The sequence below is a fragment of the Tenrec ecaudatus genome, chromosome 1 (assembly GCF_050624435.1).
Source record: "Tenrec ecaudatus isolate mTenEca1 chromosome 1, mTenEca1.hap1, whole genome shotgun sequence".
NCBI classification, from domain to species: Eukaryota; Metazoa; Chordata; class Mammalia; order Afrosoricida; family Tenrecidae; genus Tenrec; species Tenrec ecaudatus.
The window spans coordinates 284,636,572-284,655,077 of NC_134530.1; positions in this window are offsets into that span (position 1 = coordinate 284,636,572).

An 18,506-nucleotide genomic window follows, 5' to 3' on the forward strand; every position below is an offset into this window, starting at 1 on the left:
TCCAAGTGCCCGCTGGGTAACCTAGATAATCCAAGTGCCCGCTAGTTAACTTATATAGTCCTAGTGCCTGTTAGTTTACCTAGATAGTCCAAGTGCCCACTAGGGGACGTACTTAGTCCATGTGCCCCTTAGCTAACCTAGATAGTCCAAGTGCCTGCTAGTTAACATTGATCATCCAAGTACCCGCTAGTTAACCTAGATAGTCCAAGTGCACGCTAGTTAACCTAGATAGTCCAAGTGCCCTCTAGTTAACCTAGATAGTCCAAGTGCCCGCTAGTTAACCTACATAGTCCAAGGGCCCGCTAGTTAACCTACATAGTCCAAGGTCCGCTAGTTAGCCTAGATAGTCCAAGTGCTCGCTAGTTAACCTACATAATACATGGGCCCACTAGTTGAGCTAGATAGTCCAAGTGCCCGCTAGTTAACCTAGATGGTACAAGTGCCCGCTAGGTAACCTAAGTAGTCCAAATGTCCGATAGGGATCCTACATAGTCCAAGTGCCCGCTGGGTAACCTACATAGTCAAAGTGCCCGTTCGTTAACCTAGATAGTCCAAGTGCCTGCTAGGTAAACTAGACTGTCCTAGTGCCCGCTAGGTTACCTACATAGTCCAAGGGCCCGCTAGGTAACCTAGATAGTCCAAGTGCCCGCTAGGAAACCTAGAATCAAAGTGCTTGCTAGTTAAGTTACATAGTCCAAGTGCCCGCTATGTAACCTAGATAGTCAAAGTGCCCGTTAGGTAACCTAGATAGTCCAAGTTCCCGCTAGGTAACCTAGATAGTCCAAGTGCCCGTTACCTAACCTATTTAGTCCAAGTGCCCGCTAGGCAACCTACATAGCCCAAGAGCCTGTTCGTTAACCTAGAAGTCCAAGTTCCCGTTAGGTAACCTAGACAGTCCAAGTGCCCGCTAGGTTACCTGCATATTCCAAGTGCCCGTTCGTTAACCTAGATAGTCGAAGTGCCCACTAGGTAACCTACATAGTCCAAGTGCCCGCTAGGTAACCTATATAGTCCAAGTGCCCGCTAGGTAACCCAGATACTCCAAGGGCCCGCTAGTTAACCTACATAGTCCAAGGGCTCACTTGTTAACTTTGATAGTCCAAGTGCCCGCTAGTTAACCTAGATCGTCCAAGTGCCCGCTAGTTAACCTAGATTTTCCAAGTGCCCGCTAGTTAACCTACATAGTCCAAGGGCCCACTAGTTAACCTAGATAGTCCATGTGTCCTCTAGTTAATCTACATAGTCCAAGTGCCCGTATTTAACCTATATACCAAGTGCCCGCTACGTAACGTAGATATTCCAAGGGCACGCTAGTTTACCTATATCGTCCAAGTGCCCACTAGGCAACCTAGAAAGTCCAAGTGCCCACTTAGGAACCTACATAGTCCAAGTGCATGCTAGTTAACCTAGATAGTCCAAGTGCCCGCTAGTTAACATAGAAAGCCCAAGTGCCCGCTAGGGAACGTACGTAGTCCAAGTGCCCGCTAGGTAACCTAGATACTGCAAGTGCCCGCTAGTTAACCTAGATAGTTCAAGTACCCACTAGGTAACCAAGATAGTCCAAGGGCCCCCTAGTTAGCCTACATAGTCCAAGTGCCCGCCAGGTAACCTAGATAGTCCATGTGCCCGTTCGGTAACCTAGATAGTCCAAGTGCCCTTTAGGGAATCTAGAAAGTGCAAGGGCCCGCTAGTAAACCTTCATAGTGCAAGTGTCCGCTACTTTACGTACATATTCCAAGTGCTCGCTAGTTAACCTACATAATCTAAGTGCCCGTTAGCTAACCTAGATAGTCCAAGCGCCCGCTAGTTTACCTACATAGTCCAAGTGCCAGCTAGGTAACCTAGATAGTACAAGTGCCCGCTAGAGAACCTAGATAGTCCAAGTGCCTGTTAGATAACCTAGATAGTCCAAGTGGTGGCTAGGTTACCTACATAGTCCAAGTTCCCGTTCTTTAACCTATATAATCCAAGTGCCCACTAGGTAACCTTGACAATCCAAGTGCCCGCTAGTTAACCTACATAGTTCAAGTGCCCGATAGGGAACCTACATAATCCAAGTACCCGCTAGGAAACCTACATAGTCCAAGTGCCCGCTAGGTAACCTAAATAGTCCAAATGCCCGCTAGGGAGCCTACATAGTCCAAATGCCCGCTAGGTAACGTAGATATTCCAAGGGCCCGCTAGGTAACCTACATAGTCCTAGTGCCCCCTAGTTAACCTACATTCTCCAAGTGCCTGATAGGGAACCTACATAGTCCAAGTGCCCGCTAGGTAACCTACATAGTCCAATTGCCCGATAGGGAACCTACATAACGCAAGTGTCCGCTAGGGAACCTACATAGTCCAAGTGCCCGCTACTTGACCTAGATAGTCCAAGTGCCCGCTAGTTAACCTACATAGTCCAAGTGCCCGCTAGGTAACCTAGATAGTCCAAGTGGCCGCTAGTTAACCTAGATAGTCCAAGTGCCCACTAGGTAACGTACATAGTCCAAGTGCACGCTAGGTAACCTAGAGAGTGCAAGTGCCCGCTAGTTAACCTACATAGTCCAAGTGCCCGTTCGTTAACCTAGATAGTGCAAGTGCCCGCTAGGGAACCTAAATAATCCAAGTGCTATCTAGTTAACCTACATAGTCCAAGGGCCAGCTAGTTAACCTACATATTCAAAGGGCTCGCTTGTTAACTTGATAGTCCAAGTGCCACTTAGTTAACCTAGATCGTCCAAGTGCCCCCTAGTTAGCCTACATAGTCCATGTGCCCGTTCGGTAACCTAGATAGTCCAAGTGCCCTTTAGGGAATCTAGATATTCCAAGGGCCTGCTAGTAAAGCTACATAGTCCATGGGCCTGCTAGTTAACCTAGATCGTCCAAGTGCCCGCTAGTTAACCTAGATTGTCCAAGTGCCCACTAGTTAACCTACATAGTCCAAGGGCTCACTAGTTAACCTAGATAGTCCAAGTGTCCTCTAGTTAATCTACATAGTCCAAGTGCCCGCTAGTTAACCTATATACCAAGTGCCCGCTACGTAACCTAGATATTCCAAGGGCACGGTAGTTAACCTATATTGTCCAAGTGTCCGCTAGGCAACCTAGATAGTCCAAGTGCCCGCTAAGGAACCTACAAAGTCCAAGTGCCCGCTGGGTAACCTAGATAGTCCAAATGCCTTCTAGGTAACCTACATAGTGCAAGTGTCCGGTACTTAACGTACATATTCCAAGTGCTCGCTAGTTAAGCTACATAATCTAAGTGCCGGTTAGCTAACCTAGATAGTCCAAGGGCCCGCTAGTTGACCTACATAGTCCAAGTGCCAGCTAGGTACCTAGATAGTACAAGTGCCTGTTAGCTAACCTAGATAGTCCAAGTGGCGGCTAGGTAAACTACATAGTCTAGTGCCCGTTCGTTAACCTAGATAATCCAAGTGCCCACTAGGTAACCTTGACAGTCCAAGTGCCCGCTAGTTAACCTACATAGTCCAAGTGCCCGATAGGGAACCTACATAATCCAAGTGCCCCCTAGGCAACCTACATAGACCAAGTGCCCGTTAGTTAACCTAGATAGTCCAAGTGCCTGCTAGGTAACCTAGATAGTCCAAGTGCCCGCTAGGTAACCTAAATAGTCCAAGTGCCCGCTAGGTAACCTAAATAGTCCAAATGCCTGCTAGGGAAACTACATAGTCCAAGTGCCCTCTAGTTAACCTAGATAGTCTAAGTGCCTGCAAGCAAACCTACATAATCCATGGGCCCGCTAGTTAACCTACATAGTGCAAGGGCCCGCTAGTTAACCTACATCGTCTAAGGGCCCGCTAGTTAACCTAGATAGTCCAAGTGCCCGCTAGTTAACCTACATAGTCCAATTGCCCGCTAAGTAACCTAGACGGTCCAAGTGCCCGCTAGGTAACCAATGTAGTCCAAATGCCCGCTCTGGGCCCTAATAATCCAAATGCCCGCTAGTTAACCTAGATAGTCCAAGTGCTCGCTAGTTAACCTAGATAGTCCAAGTACCCGCTAGTTAACCTAGGTCGTCCTAGTGCTCGCTAGTTAACCTACATAGTCCAAGGGCCCGCTAGTTAACCTACATAGTCCATGGGCCCGCTAGGTAACGTAGACAGTTAAAGTGACCACTAGGTTACCTCCATAGTCCAAGTGCCTGTTCGTTAACCTACATAGTCCAAGTGCCCGCTAGGTAACCTATATAGTAAAAATGCCCGCTAGGGACCCTAATAATCCAAGTGCCCGCTAGTTATCCTAGATAGTCCAAGAGCTCGCTAGTTAACCTAGATAGTCCAAGTGCCCGATAGGGAACCTACATAGTCCAAGTGCCCACTAGTTAACATAGATAGTCCAAGTACCCGCTAGGAAACGTACATAGTCCAAGTGCCCGCTAGTCAACGTACATAGTCCAAGTGCCCGCTAGGTAACGTAGATAGTCCAAGTGCCCGCTAGGGAACGTACATAGTCGAAGTGCCCTCTAGGTAACCTAGATAGTCCAAGTGCCCGCTAGTTAACCTACATAGTCCAAGTGCCTGCTAGGTAACCAAGATAGTCCATGTGCCCACTAGGTAACCTACATAGTCCAAGTTCTCCCTAGGTAACCTAGAAAGAGCAAGGGCCCGCTAGGTAACCTACATTGTCCTAGTGTCCTCTAGTTAACCTACATTCTACAAGTGCCCGTTAGGGAACCTACATAGTTCAAGTGCCCGCTCTGGAACATACATAGTCCAAGTGCCCGCTAGGCAATCTACATAGTCCAAGGGCCCGCTAGTTAACGTAGATAGTCCAAGTGCCGCTAGTTAATCTACATAGTCCAAGGGCGCGCTAGTTAACCTACATAGTCCAAGTACCCGCTAGTTAACCTAGATCGTCCTAGTGCCCGCTAGTTAACCTACATAGTCCAAGTTCTCCCTAGGTAACCTAGATAGTCCAAGGGCCCGCTAGGTAACCTACATAGTCCAAGAACCAGCTAGTTAACCTACATAGTCCAAGTGCCCGCTAGTTAACCTAGATAGACCAAGTGCCCGATAGGGACCTACATAGTCCAAGTGCCCGCTAGTTAACATAGATGGTCCAAGTACCCGCTAGGAAACGTACATAGTCCAAGTGCCCCCTAGGTGACGTACATAGTCCAAGTGCCCGCTAGGTAACGTAGATAGTCCAAGTGCCCGCTAGGGAACGTACATAGTCGAAGTGCCCTCTAGGTAACCTAGATAGTCCAAGTGCCCGCTAGTTAACCTACATAGTCCAAGTGCCTGCTAGGTAACCAAGATAGTCCATGTGCCCACTAGGTAACCTACATAGTCCAAGTTCTCCCTAGGTAACCTAGAAAGAGCAAGGGCCCGCTAGGTAACCTACATTGTCCTAGTGTCCTCTAGTTAACCTACATTCTACAAGTGCCCGTTAGGGAACCTACATAGTTCAAGTGCCCGCTCTGGAACATACATAGTCCAAGTGCCCGCTAGGCAATCTACATAGTCCAAGGGCCCGCTAGTTAACGTAGATAGTCCAAGTGCCGCTAGTTAATCTACATAGTCCAAGGGCGCGCTAGTTAACCTACATAGTCCAAGTACCCGCTAGTTAACCTACATCGTCCTAGTGCCCGCTAGTTAACCTACATAGTCCAAGTTCTCCCTAGGTAACCTAGATCGTCCAAGGGCCCGCTAGGTAACCTATATTGTCCTAGTGTCCCCTAGTTAACCTACATTCTCCAAGTGCCTTCTAGGGAACCTACATAGTCCAAGTGCCCGTTAGTTAACCTAGATAGTCCAAGTGTCCGCTAGGTAACCAAGATAGTCCAACAGCCCAGTAGGTAACCTACATACTCCAAGTACCCGCTAGGTAACGTAGATAGTTCAAGTGCCAGCTAGGTAACCTAGATAGTCCAAGTGCCCGCTAAGTAACCTACAAAGTCTAAGTGCCCGCTAGGTAATCTATATAGTCCAAATGCCCGCTAGGGAGCCTACATAGTCCAAATGCCCGCTAGGTAACGTAGATAGTCCAAGGGCCCGCTAGGTAACCTACATAGTCCTAGTGCCCCCTAGTTAACCTACATTCTCCAAGTGCCTGATAGGGAACCTTCATAGTCCAAGTGCCCGCTAGGTAACCTACATAGTCCAAATGCCCAATAGGGAACCTAAATAACGCAAGTGTCCGCTAGGGAACCTACATAGTCCATGTGCCCGTTAGTTGACCTAGATAGTCCAAATGGCCGCTAGTTAACCTACATAGTCCAAGTGCCCGCTAGGTAACGTACATAGTCCAAGTGCCCGCTAGGTAACCTACAGAGTGCAAGTGCCCGCTAGTTAACCTACATAGTCCAAGTGCCCATTCGTTAACCTAGATAGTGCAAGTGCCCGCTAGGGAACTTAAATAGTCCAAGTGCTATCTAGTTAACCTACTAGTCCAAGGGCCAAGTAGTTAACCTACATATTCCAAGGGCTCGCTTGTTAACTTTGATAGTCCAAGTGCCACTTAGTTAACCTAGATAGTCCAAGTGCCCGCTAGTTAACCTCGATCGTTCAAGTACTGGCTAGTTAACCTACATCGTCCAAGGGCGCACTAGGTAACCTACATTCTCCAAGTGCCTGATAGGGAACCTACATAGTCCAAGTGTCCTCTAGGTAACCTACATAGTGCAAGTGTCTGGTATGTAACCTACATAGTCCAAGTGCCCGATAGTTAACATTGATTGTCCAAGAGCACGCTAGGGAAGGTACATAGTCCAAGTCCCCGCTAGGTAACCTAGAGAGTGCAAGTGCCCGCTAGTTAACCTACATATTCCAAGTGCCTGCTAGGCAACCTAGATAGTCGAAGGGCCTGCTAGTTAACCTACATAGTCCAAGTGCCCGCTAGGTAACCTACATAGTGCAAGTGTCCGCTAGTTAACCTACATAGTCCAAGCGTCCGCTAGTTAACCTAGATAGTCCAAGTGCCCGCTAGGTAACCTACATAGTGCAAGTGTCCGATAGTTAACGTAAGTAGTCCAAGGGCCCACAGGTTAACATACATAGGCCAAGTGCCCGGTAGGGATCCTACATAGTCTAAGTGCCCGCTAGGGAATCTACATAGTCCAAGGGCCCGTTAGTTAACGTAGATAGTCCAAGTGCTGCTAGTTAATCTACATAGTCCAAGGGCCCGCTAGTTAACCTACATAGTCCAAATACCCGCTAGTTAACCTAGATCATCCAAGTGTCCGCTAGTTAACCTACATAGTCCAAGTGCCCGCTAGGGAACCTAGATAGTCCAAGTGCCCTCTCTGGAACCTATATACTCCAAGTGCCTGCTAGGGAACCTACATAGTCCAAGTGCCCGCTCTGGAACATACATAGTCCAAGTGCCCGCTAGGGAATCTACATAGTCCAAGGGCGCGCTAGTTAAAGTAGATAGTCCAAGTGCCGCTAGTTAATCTACATAGTCCAAGGGCCCGCTAGTTAACATTGATCATCCATGTGCCCACTAGTTAACCTACATAATCCAAGTGCCCGCTAGGGAACCTACATAGTCCAAGTGCCCGCTAGGGAACCTACATAGTCCAAGTGCCCGCTAGGCAACATACATAGTCCAAGTGCCCGTTAGTTAACCTAGATAATCAAAGTGCCTGCTAGGTAACCTAGATAGTCCAAGTGCTCGCTAGGTAACCTACATAGTCCAAGTGCCTGCTTGGTAACCTAAATAGTCAAAATGCCCGCTAGGGAAACTACATAGTCCAAGTGCCTGCTAGTTAACCTAGATAGTCCAAGGGCCAGCTAGTTAACATATATAGTCCAAGTGCCCGGTAGATAACTTACATAGTTCAAGTGTCCGTAGGGAACATACATAGTCCAAGTGCCCGCTAGGGAATCTACATACTCCAAGGGCCCGTTAGTTAATGTAGATAGTCCAAGTGCTGCTAGTTAATCTACATAGTCCAAGGGCCCGCTAGTTAACCTACATAGTCCAAGTACACGCTAGTTAACCTAGATCATCCAAGTGTCCGCTAGTTAACCTACATAGTCCAAGTGCTCGCTAGGGAACCTAGATAGTCCAAGTGCCCGTTACCTAACCTAGATAGTCCAAGTCCCCGCTAGGTAACCTAGACAGTCCAAGGGCCCGCTAGTTAACCTACATAGTCCAAGGGCTCGCTTGTTAACTTTGAGAGTCCAAGTGCCCCTTACTTAACCTAGATCGTCCAAGTGCCCGATAGTTAACCTAGATCGTCCAAGTACTGGCTAGTTAACCTACATAGTCCAAGGGCCCACTAGTTAACCTAGATCATCCAAGTGTCCTCTAGTTAACCTACATAGTCCAAGTGCCCGCTCTGGAACCTACATAGTCCAAGTGCCTGCTAGGGAACCTACATAGTCGAAGTGCCCGCTCTGGAACATACATAGTCCAAGTGCCAGCTAGGGAATCTACATAGTCCAAGGGCCCGCTAGTTAACAAAGATAGTCCAAGTGCCGCTAGTAAATCTACATAGTCCAAAGGCCCGCTAGTTAACCTACATAGTCCAAGTACCCGCTAGTTTACCTAGATCGTCCAAGTGCACGCTAGTTAACCTACATAGTCCAAGGGCCCTCTAGTTAACCTACATCGTCCAGGGGCCCGCTAGTTAACCTAGATAATCCAAGTGCCTGCTAGTTAACCTACATAGTCCAAGTGCCCGCTAGGTAACCTAGACAGTTCAAGTGACCACTAGGTTACCTACATAGTCCAAGTGCCTGTTCGTTAACCTACATTGTCCAATTGCCCGCTAGGTAACCTATATAGTCCAAATGCCCGCTTGGGACCCTAATAGTCCAAGTGTCCGCTAGTTAACCTAGATAGTCCAAGTGCCCGCTAGTTAACCTAGATAGACCAAGTGCCTGCTAGGGAACCTACATAGTCGAAGTGCCCCATAGGGAACTTACATTGTCCAAGGGCCCGCTAGGGAACCTACATAATCCAAGTGCTCGTTAGTTAACCTAGATAGTCCAATGACTGCTAGGTAATCTAGATAGTCCAACAGCCCGCTAGGTAACCTACATACTCCAAGATCCCGCTAGGCAATGTAGATAGTTCAAGTGCCAGCTAGGTAACATAGATAGTCCAAGTGCCCATTAGGTAACCTACAAAGTCTAAGTGCCCACTAGGTTATCTATATAGTCCGAATGCCAGCTAGGGAACCTACATAGTCCAAGTGCCCGCTAGGTAACCGAGATAATCCAAGTGCCCGCTAGTTAACCTAGATCGTCCAAGTGCCCGCTAGTTAACCTACATAGTCATGGGCCCGCTAATTAACCTACATAGTGCAAGAGCCCGCTAGCTAACCTAGATAATCCAAGTGCCCGCTAGTTAAGCTACATAGTGCAAGAGCCCGCTAGTTAACCTAGATCGTGCAAGTGTCCGCTAGTTAACCTACATAGTACACGTGCCAGTTAGCTAACCTAGATAGTTCATGGGACCGCTACTTGACCAACATAGTCCATGTGCCCGCTGGGTAACCTACATAATCCAATGCCCGCTAGTTAACCTAGATAGTCCTAGTGCCCGTTAGTTAACCTAGATAGTCCAAGTGCCCACTAGGGGACGTACTTAGTCCATGTGCCCCTTAGCTAACCTAGATAGTCCAAGTGCCCGCTAGTTAACATTGATCATCCAAGTGCCCGCTAGTTAACCTAGATAGTCCAAATGCCCTCTAGTTAACCTAGATCGTCCAAGTGCCCGCAGGTTAACCTACATAGTCCAAGGGCCCGCTAGTTAACCTACATAGTCCAAGGTCCGCTAGTTATCCTAGATAGTCCAAGTGCTCGCTAGTTAACCTACATACTACATGGGCCCACTAGTTGACCTAGATAGTCCAAGTGCCCGCTAGTTAACCTATATGGTACAAGTGCCCGCTAGGTAACCTAAGTAGTCCAAATGTCCGATAGAGATCCTACATAGTCCATGTGCCCGCTGGGTAACCTACATAGTCCAAGTGCCCGTTCGTTAACCTAGATGGTACAAGTGCCTGCTAGGTAACCTAGACTGTCCAAGTGCCCGCTAGGTTACCTACATATTCCAAATACCCGTTCGTTAACCTAGATAGTCCAAGTGCCCGCTAGGAAACCTACATAGTCCTAGGACCCGCTAGGTAACCTAGATAGTCCAAGTGCCCGCTAGGAAACCTAGAATCCAAGTGCTCGCTAGTTAACCTACATAGTCCAAGTGCCCGCTATGTAACCTAGATAGTCAAAGTGCCCGTTAGGTAACCTAGATATTCCAAGTGCCGGCTAGGTAACTTACATTGTCCAAGTTCCCGCTAGGTAACTTAGATAGTCCAAGTGCCCGTTACCTAACCTAGATAGTCCAAGTGCCTGCTAGGCAACCTACATAGCCCAAGAGACCGTTCGTTAACCTAGAAGTCCAAGTGCCTGTTAGGTAACCTAGACAGTCCAAGTGCCCGCTAGGTTACCTGCATATTCCAAGTGCCCGTTCGTTAACCTAGATAGTCCAAGTGCCCACTAGGTAACCTACATAGTCCAAGGGCTCACTTGTTATCTTTGATAGTCCAAGGGCCCGCTAGTTAACCTAGATCGTCCAAGTGCCCGCTAGTTAACCTACATAGTCCAAGGGCTCTCTAGTTAACCTAGATAGTCCAAGTGTCCTCTAGTTAATCTACATAGTCCAAGTGCCCGCTAGTTAACCTATATACCAAGTGCACGCTACGTAACCTAGATATTCCAAGGGCACGCTAGTTAACCTATATCGTCCAAGTGCCCGCTAGGCAAACTAGATAGTCCAAGTGCCCGCTAAGGAACCTACATAGTCCAAGTGCCCGCTAGTTAACCTAGATAGTCCAAGTGCCTGCTAGGTAACCTACATAGTGCAAGTGTCCGCTAGTTAACCTACATATTCCAAGTGCCCGCTAGTTAACATAGATAGCCCAAGTGCCCGCTAGGGAACGTACATAGTCCAACTGCCAGCTAGGTAACCTAGATACTGCAAGTGCCCGCTAATTAACCTAGATAGTCCAAGTGCCTACTAGGTAACCTACATAGTGCATGTGTCCGCTAGTTAACCTACATAGTCCAAGTGCCCGCTAGGTAACCTAGATACTGCAAGTGCCCGCTAGTTAACCTAGATCGTCCAAGGGCCCCCTAGTTAGCCTACATAGTCCAAGTGCCCGTTCGGTAACCTAGATAGTCCAAGTGCCCTTTAGGGAATCTAGATAGGCCAAGGGCCCGCTAGTAAACTTACATAGTCCATGGGCCCACTAGTTAACCTTCATAGTGCAAGTGTCCGCTACTTAACGTACATATTCCAAGTGCTCGCTAGTTAACCTACATAATCTAAGTGCCCGTTAGCTAACCTAGATAGTCCAAGGGCCCGCTAGTTGACCTACATAGTCAAATTGCCAGCTAGGTATCCTAGATAGTACAAGTGCCCTTTAGAGAACCTAGATAGTCCAAGTGCCTATTAGCTAACCTAGATAGTCCAAGTGGCGGCTAGGTAATCTACATAGTCTAGTGCCAGTTCGTTAACATAGATAATCCAAGTGCCCACTCGGTAACCTTGACAGTCCAAGTGCACGCTAGTTAACCTACATAGTCCAAGTGCCCGATAGGGAACCTACATAATCCAAGTGCCCGCTTGGCAACCTACATAGTCCAAGTGCCCGTTAGTTAACCTAGATAGTCCAAGTGCCCACTAGGTAACCTACATAGTCCAAGTGCCCGCTAGGTAACCTAAATAGTCCAAATGCCCGCTAGGGAAACTACATAGTCCAAGTGCCCGCTAGTTAACCTAGATAGTCCAAGTTCCTGCTAGTAAACCTACATAATCCATGGGCCCGCTAGTTAACCTTCATAGTGCAAGGGCCCGCTAGTTAACCTACATCGTCTAAGGGTCCGCTAGTTAACCTAGATTGTCCAAGTGCCCGCTAGTTAACCTACATAGTCCAAGTGCCCTCTAGGTAACCTAGACAGTTCAAGTGTCCACTAGGTTACCTACATAGTCCAAGTGCCAGTTCGTTAACCTACATAGACCAAGTGCCCGCTAGGTAACCAATATAGTCCAAATGCCCGCTGGGGGCCCTAATAGTTCAAATGCCCGCTAGTTAACCTAGATAGTCCAAGTGCTCGATAGTTAACCTAGATAGAACAAGTCCCCGCTAGGGAACCTATCTAGTCCAAGTACCTGCTAGGAAACGTACATAGTCCAAGTGCCCGCTAGGTAACGTACATAGTCCAAGTGCCCGCTAGGTAACGTAGATAGTCCAAGTGCCTGCTAGGGAACGTACATAGTCCAAGTACACACTAGGTAACCTAGATAGTCCAAGTGCCCGCTAGTTAACCTACATAGTCCAAGTGTCTGCTAGGTAACCTAGATAGTCCAAGTGCCCACTAGTTAACCTACATAGTCCAGGTTCCCCCTAGGTAACCTACATAGTCCAAGGGCCCGCTAGGTAACCTACATTGTCCTAATGCCCCCTAGTTAACCTACATTCACCAAGTGCCCGATAGGGAACCTACATAGTCCAAGTGCCCGCTAGGTAACCTACATAGTCCAAATGCCCGCTAGTTAACCTACATAGTCCAAGTGCCCGATAGGGAACCTACATAGTGCAAGTGTCCGCTAGTTAACCTAAGTAGTCCAAGGGCCCGCTAGTTAACATACATAGTCCAAGTGCCCGGTAGTTAAATTACATAGTTCAAGTGTCCGTAGGGCACATTCATAGTCCAAGTGCCCGCTAGGGAATCTACATAGTCCTAGTGCCCGCTAGGGAACATACGTAGTCCAAGGGCCCGCTAGTTAATGTAGATAGTCCAAGTGCCGCTAGTTAATCTACATAGTCAAAGGGACCGCTAGTTAACCTAGATCGTCCTAGTGCCCGCTAGTTAACCTACATAGTCCAAGGGCCCGCTAGTTAACCTACCTAGTCCAAGGGCCCGCTAGGTAACGTAGACAGTTAAAGTGACCACTAGGTTACCTACATAGTCCAAGTGCCTGTTCGTTAACCTACATAGTCCAAGTGCCCGCTAGGTAACCTATATAATACAAATGCCCGCTAGGGACCCTAATAGTCCAAGTGCCCGCTAGTTATCCTAGATAGTCCAAGAGCTCGCTAGTTAACCTAGATAGTCCAAGTGCCCGATAGGGAACCTACATAGTCCAAGTGCCCGCTAGTTAACATAGATAGTCCAAGTACCCGCTAGGAAACGTACATAGTCCAAGTGCCTGCTAGTTAACGTACCTAGTCCGAGTGCCCGCTAGGTAACCTATATAGTCCAAGTGCCCGATAGTTAACCTACATAGTCCAAGTGCCTGCTAGGTAACCTAGATAGTCCAAGTGCCCGCTAGTTAACCTACATAGTCCAAGTTCTCCCTAGGTAACCTAGATAGTCCAAGGACCCGCTAGGTAACCTACATTGTCCTAGTGTCCTCTAGTTAACCTACATTCTCCAAGTGCCCGCTAGGGAACCTACATAGTTCAAGTGGCCGCTCTGGATCATACATAGTCCAAGTGCCCGCTAGGGAATCTACATAGTCCAAGGGCCCGCTAGTTAATCTACATAGTCCAAGAGCCTGCTAGGTAACCTATATAGTACAAATGCCCGCCAGCGACCCTAATAGACCAAGTGCCTGCTAGTTATCCTAGATAGTCCAAGAGCTCGCTAGTTAACCTAGATAGTCCAAGTGCCCGATAGGGAACCTACATAGTCCAAGTACCCGCTAGTTAACATAGATAGTCCAAGTACCCACTAGGAAACGTTCATAGTCCAAGTGCCCGCTACTTAACGTACATAGTCCAAGTGCCCGCTATGTAACGTAGATAGTCCAAATGCCCGCTAGGGAACGTACATAGTCCAAGTGCCCGCTAGGTAACCTAGATAGTCCAAGTGCCCGCTAGTTAACCTACATAGTCCAAGTGCCCGCTAGGTAACATAGATAGTCCAAGTGCCCACTAGTTAACCTACATAGTCCAAGTTCTCCCTAGGTAACCTAGATAGTCCAAGGGACCTCTAGGTAACCTACATTGTCCTAGTGTCCTCTAGTTAACCTACATTCTCCAAGTGCCCGCTAGGGAACCTACATAGTTCAAGTGCCCGCTCTGGAACATACATAGTCCAAGTGCCCGCTAGGGAATCTACATAGTCCAAGGGCCCGCTAGTTAACGTAGATAGTCCAAGTGCCGCTAGTTAATCTACATAGTCCAAGGGCGCACTAGTTAACCTACATAGTCCAAGTACCTGCTAGTTAACCTAGATCGTCCTAGTGCCCGCTAGTTAACCTACATAGTCCAAGTTCTCCCTAGGTAACCTAGATAGTCCAAGGGCCCGCTAGGTAACCTACATAGTCCAAGGGCCCGCTAGGTAACCTACATTGTCCTAGTGTCCTCTAGTTAACCTGCATTCTCCAAGTGCCTTCTAGGGAACCTACATAGTCCAAGTGCCCGTTAGTTAACCTAGATAGTCCAAGTGCCCGCTAGGTAACCTAGATCGTCCAACAGCCCGGTAGGTAACCTACATACTCCAAGTACCCGCTAGGTAACGTAGATAGTTCAAGTGCCAGCTAGGTAACCTAGATAGTCCAAGTGCCCGCTAGGTAACTTACAAAGGCTAAGTGCCCGCTAGGGAGCCTACATAGTCCAAATGCCCGCTAGGTAACCTAGATAGCCAAAGGGTCCGCTAGGTAACCTACATAGTCCTAGTGCCCCTAGTTAACCTACATTCTCCAAGTGCCCGATAGGGAAGCTACATTGTCCAAGTGCCCGCTAGGTAACCTACATAGTCCAAATGCCCGATAGGGAACCTACATAATGCAAGTGTCCGCTAGGGAACCTACATAGTCCAAGTGCCCGTTAGGTAACCTAGATAGTCCAAATGCCCGCCAGGTAACCCACATCGTCCAAGTGTCCGCTAGGGAACTTACATAGTCCAAGGGCCTGCTAGGTAACCTACATAGTCCAAGTGCCCGTTAGTTAACCTAGATATTCCAAGTGCCCGCTAGGTAACCTACAAAGTCTAACTGCCCGCTAGGTTATCTATGTAGTCCAAATGCCCACTAGGGAACCTACATAGTCCAAATGCCCGATAGTTAACCTATATCTTCCAAGTGCCCGCTAGTTAACCTAGATCGTCCAAGTGCCCGCTAGTTAACCTACATAGTCAATGGGCCCGCTAGTTAACCTACATAGTGCAAGAGCCTGCTAGTTAACCTAGATCGTGCAAGTGTCCGCTAGTTAACCTACATAGTCCACGTGCCAGTTAGCTAACCTAGATAATCCAAGTGCCCGCTAGTTGACCTACATAGTCCAAGTGCCCGCTGGGTAACCTAGATAAACCAAGTGACTGCTAGGGAACCTTCATAGTCCAAGTGCCAGTTAGGTAACCTGGATAGTCCAAGTGCCCGCTAGTTAACCTAGATAGTCCTAGTGCGCGTTAGTTAACCTAGATAATCCAAGTGCCCACTACGGGACGTACATAGTCCAAGTGCCCGCTAGGTAACCTAGATAGTCAAAGTGCCCGCTAGGGATCCTTCATAATCCAAGTGCCAGCTAGGCAACCGAGATAGTCCAAGTTCCCGCTAGGTAACCTAGATAGTCCAAGTGCCCGTTACCTAACTAGATAGTCCAAGTGGCCACTTGGCAACCTACATAATCCAAGTGCCCGTTCGTTAACCTAGAAGTCCAAGTGCCCGCTATGCAACCTAGACAGCAAAGTGTCCGCTATGTAACTTAGACAGTTCAAGTACCCGCTAGGTTACCTGCATAGTCCAACTGCCCGTTCGTTAACATAGATAGTCCAAGTGCCCGCTAGGTTACCTAGACAGTCCAAGTGCCCGCTAGTTAACCTACATAGTCCAAGTGCCCGATAGGGAACCGACATAATCCAAGTGCCCTCTAGGTAACCTAGACAGTTCAAGTGACCACTAGGTTACCTACATAGTCCGATTGCCTGTTCGTTAACCTACATAGTCCAAGTGCCCGCTAGGTAACATACATAGTGCAAGTGTCTGCTAGGTAAACTACATATTCCAAGTGCCCGCTAGTTAACATAGATAGTCCAAGTGCCCGCTAGGGAAGGTACATAGTCCAAGTGCCCTCTAGTTAACCTAAATCGTCCAAGTGTCTGCTAGTTAACCTACATAATTTAAGTGCCCGCTAGGGTACCTAGATAGTCCAAGTGCCCGCTCTGGAACCTACATAGTCTAAGTGCCTGCTAGGGAACCTACATAGTCGAAGTGCCCGCTCTGGACCATACATAGTCCAAGTGCCCGCTAGGGAATCTACATAGTCCAAGGGCCCGCTAGTTAACTTACATAGTCCAAGTACCCGCTAGTTTACCTAGATCGTCCAAGTGCACGCTAGTTAACCTACATAGTACAAGGGCCCGCTAGTTAACCTACATAGTCCAAGGGCCCGCGAGTTAACCTAGATAGTCCAAGTGCCCGCTAGTTAACCTATATATTCCAAGTGCCCGCTAGGTATCCTATATAGTTCAAATGCCTGCTAGGGGCCCTAATAGTCCAAGTGCCCACTAGTTATCCTGGATAGTCCAAGTGCTCGCTAGTTAACCTAGACAGACCAAGTGCCCGCTAGGGAACCTACCTAGTCCAAGTGCCCGATAGGGAACTTACATAGTCCAAGGGCCCGCTGGGAACCTACATAGTCCAAGTGCCCGTTAGTTAACCTAGATAGTCCAATGCCTGCTAGGTAACCTAGATAGTCCAACAGCCCGCTAGTTAACCTACATAGTCCAAGTGCCCGCTAGGTAACATAGATAGTCCAAGTGCCCACTAGTTAACCTACATAGTCCAAGTTCTCCCTAGGTAACCTAGATAGTCCAAGGGCCCTCTAGGTAACCTACATTGTCCTAGTGTCCTCTAGTTAACCTACATTCTCCAAGTGCCCGCTAGGGAACCTACATAGTTCAAGTGCCCGCTCTGGAACATACATAGTCCAAGTGCCCGCTAGGGAATCTACATAGTCCAAGGGCCCGCTAGTTAACGTAGATAGTCCAAGTGCCGCTAGTTAATCTACATAGTCCAAGGGCGCACTAGTTAACCTACATAGTCCAAGTACCTGCTAGTTAACCTAGATCGTCCTAGTGCCCGCTAGTTAACCTACATAGTCCAAGTTCTCCCTAGGTAACCTAGATAGTCCAAGGGCCCGCTAGGTAACCTACATAGTCCAAGGGCCCGCTAGGTAACCTACATTGTCCTAGTGTCCTCTAGTTAACCTGCATTCTCCAAGTGCCTTCTAGGGAACCTACATAGTCCAAGTGCCCGTTAGTTAACCTAGATAATCCAAGTGCCCGCTAGGTAACCTAGATCGTCCAACAGCCCGGTAGGTAACCTACATACTCCAAGTACCCGCTAGGTAACGTAGATAGTTCAAGTGCCAGCTAGGTAACCTAGATAGTCCAAGTGCCCGCTAGGTAACTTACAAAGGCTAAGTGCCCGCTAGGTAATCTATATAGTCCAAATGCCCGCTAGGGAGCCTACATAGTCCAAATGCCCGCTAGGTAACCTAGATAGCCAAAGGGTCCGCTAGGTAACCTACATAGTCCTAGTGCCCCTAGTTAACCTACATTCTCCAAGTGCCCGATAGGGAAGCTACATTGTCCAAGTGCCCGCTAGGTAACCTACATAGTCCAAATGCCCGATAGGGAACCTACATAATGCAAGTGTCCGCTAGGGAACCTACATAGTCCAAGTGCCCGTTAGGTAACCTAGATAGTCCAAATGCCCGCCAGGTAACCCACATCGTCCAAGTGTCCGCTAGGGAACTTACATAGTCCAAGGGCCTGCTAGGTAACCTACATAGTCCAAGTGCCCGTTAGTTAACCTAGATATTCCAAGTGCCCGCTAGGTAACCTACAAAGTCTAACTGCCCGCTAGGTTATCTATGTAGTCCAAATGCCCTCTAGGGAACCTACATAGTCCAAATGCCCGATAGTTAACCTATATCTTCCAAGTGCCCGCTAGTTAACCTAGATCGTCCAAGTGCCCGCTAGTTAACCTACATAGTCAATGGGCCCGCTAGTTAACCTACATAGTGCAAGAGCCTGCTAGTTAACCTAGATCGTGCAAGTGTCCGCTAGTTAACCTACATAGTCCACGTGCCAGTTAGCTAACCTAGATAATCCAAGTGCCCGCTAGTTGACCTACATAGTCCAAGTGCCCGCTGGGTAACCTAGATAAACCAAGTGACTGCTAGGGAACCTTCATAGTCCAAGTGCCAGTTAGGTAACCTGGATAGTCCAAGTGCCCGCTAGTTAACCTAGATAGTCCTAGTGCGCGTTAGTTAACCTAGATAATCCAAGTGCCCACTACGGGACGTACATAGTCCAAGTGCCCGCTAGGTAACCTAGATAGTCAAAGTGCCCGCTAGGGATCCTTCATAATCCAAGTGCCAGCTAGGCAACCGAGATAGTCCAAGTTCCCGCTAGGTAACCTAGATAGTCCAAGTGCCCGTTACCTAACTAGATAGTCCAAGTGGCCAATTGGCAACCTACATAATCCAAGTGCCCGTTCGTTAACCTAGAAGTCCAAGTGCCCGCTATGCAACCTAGA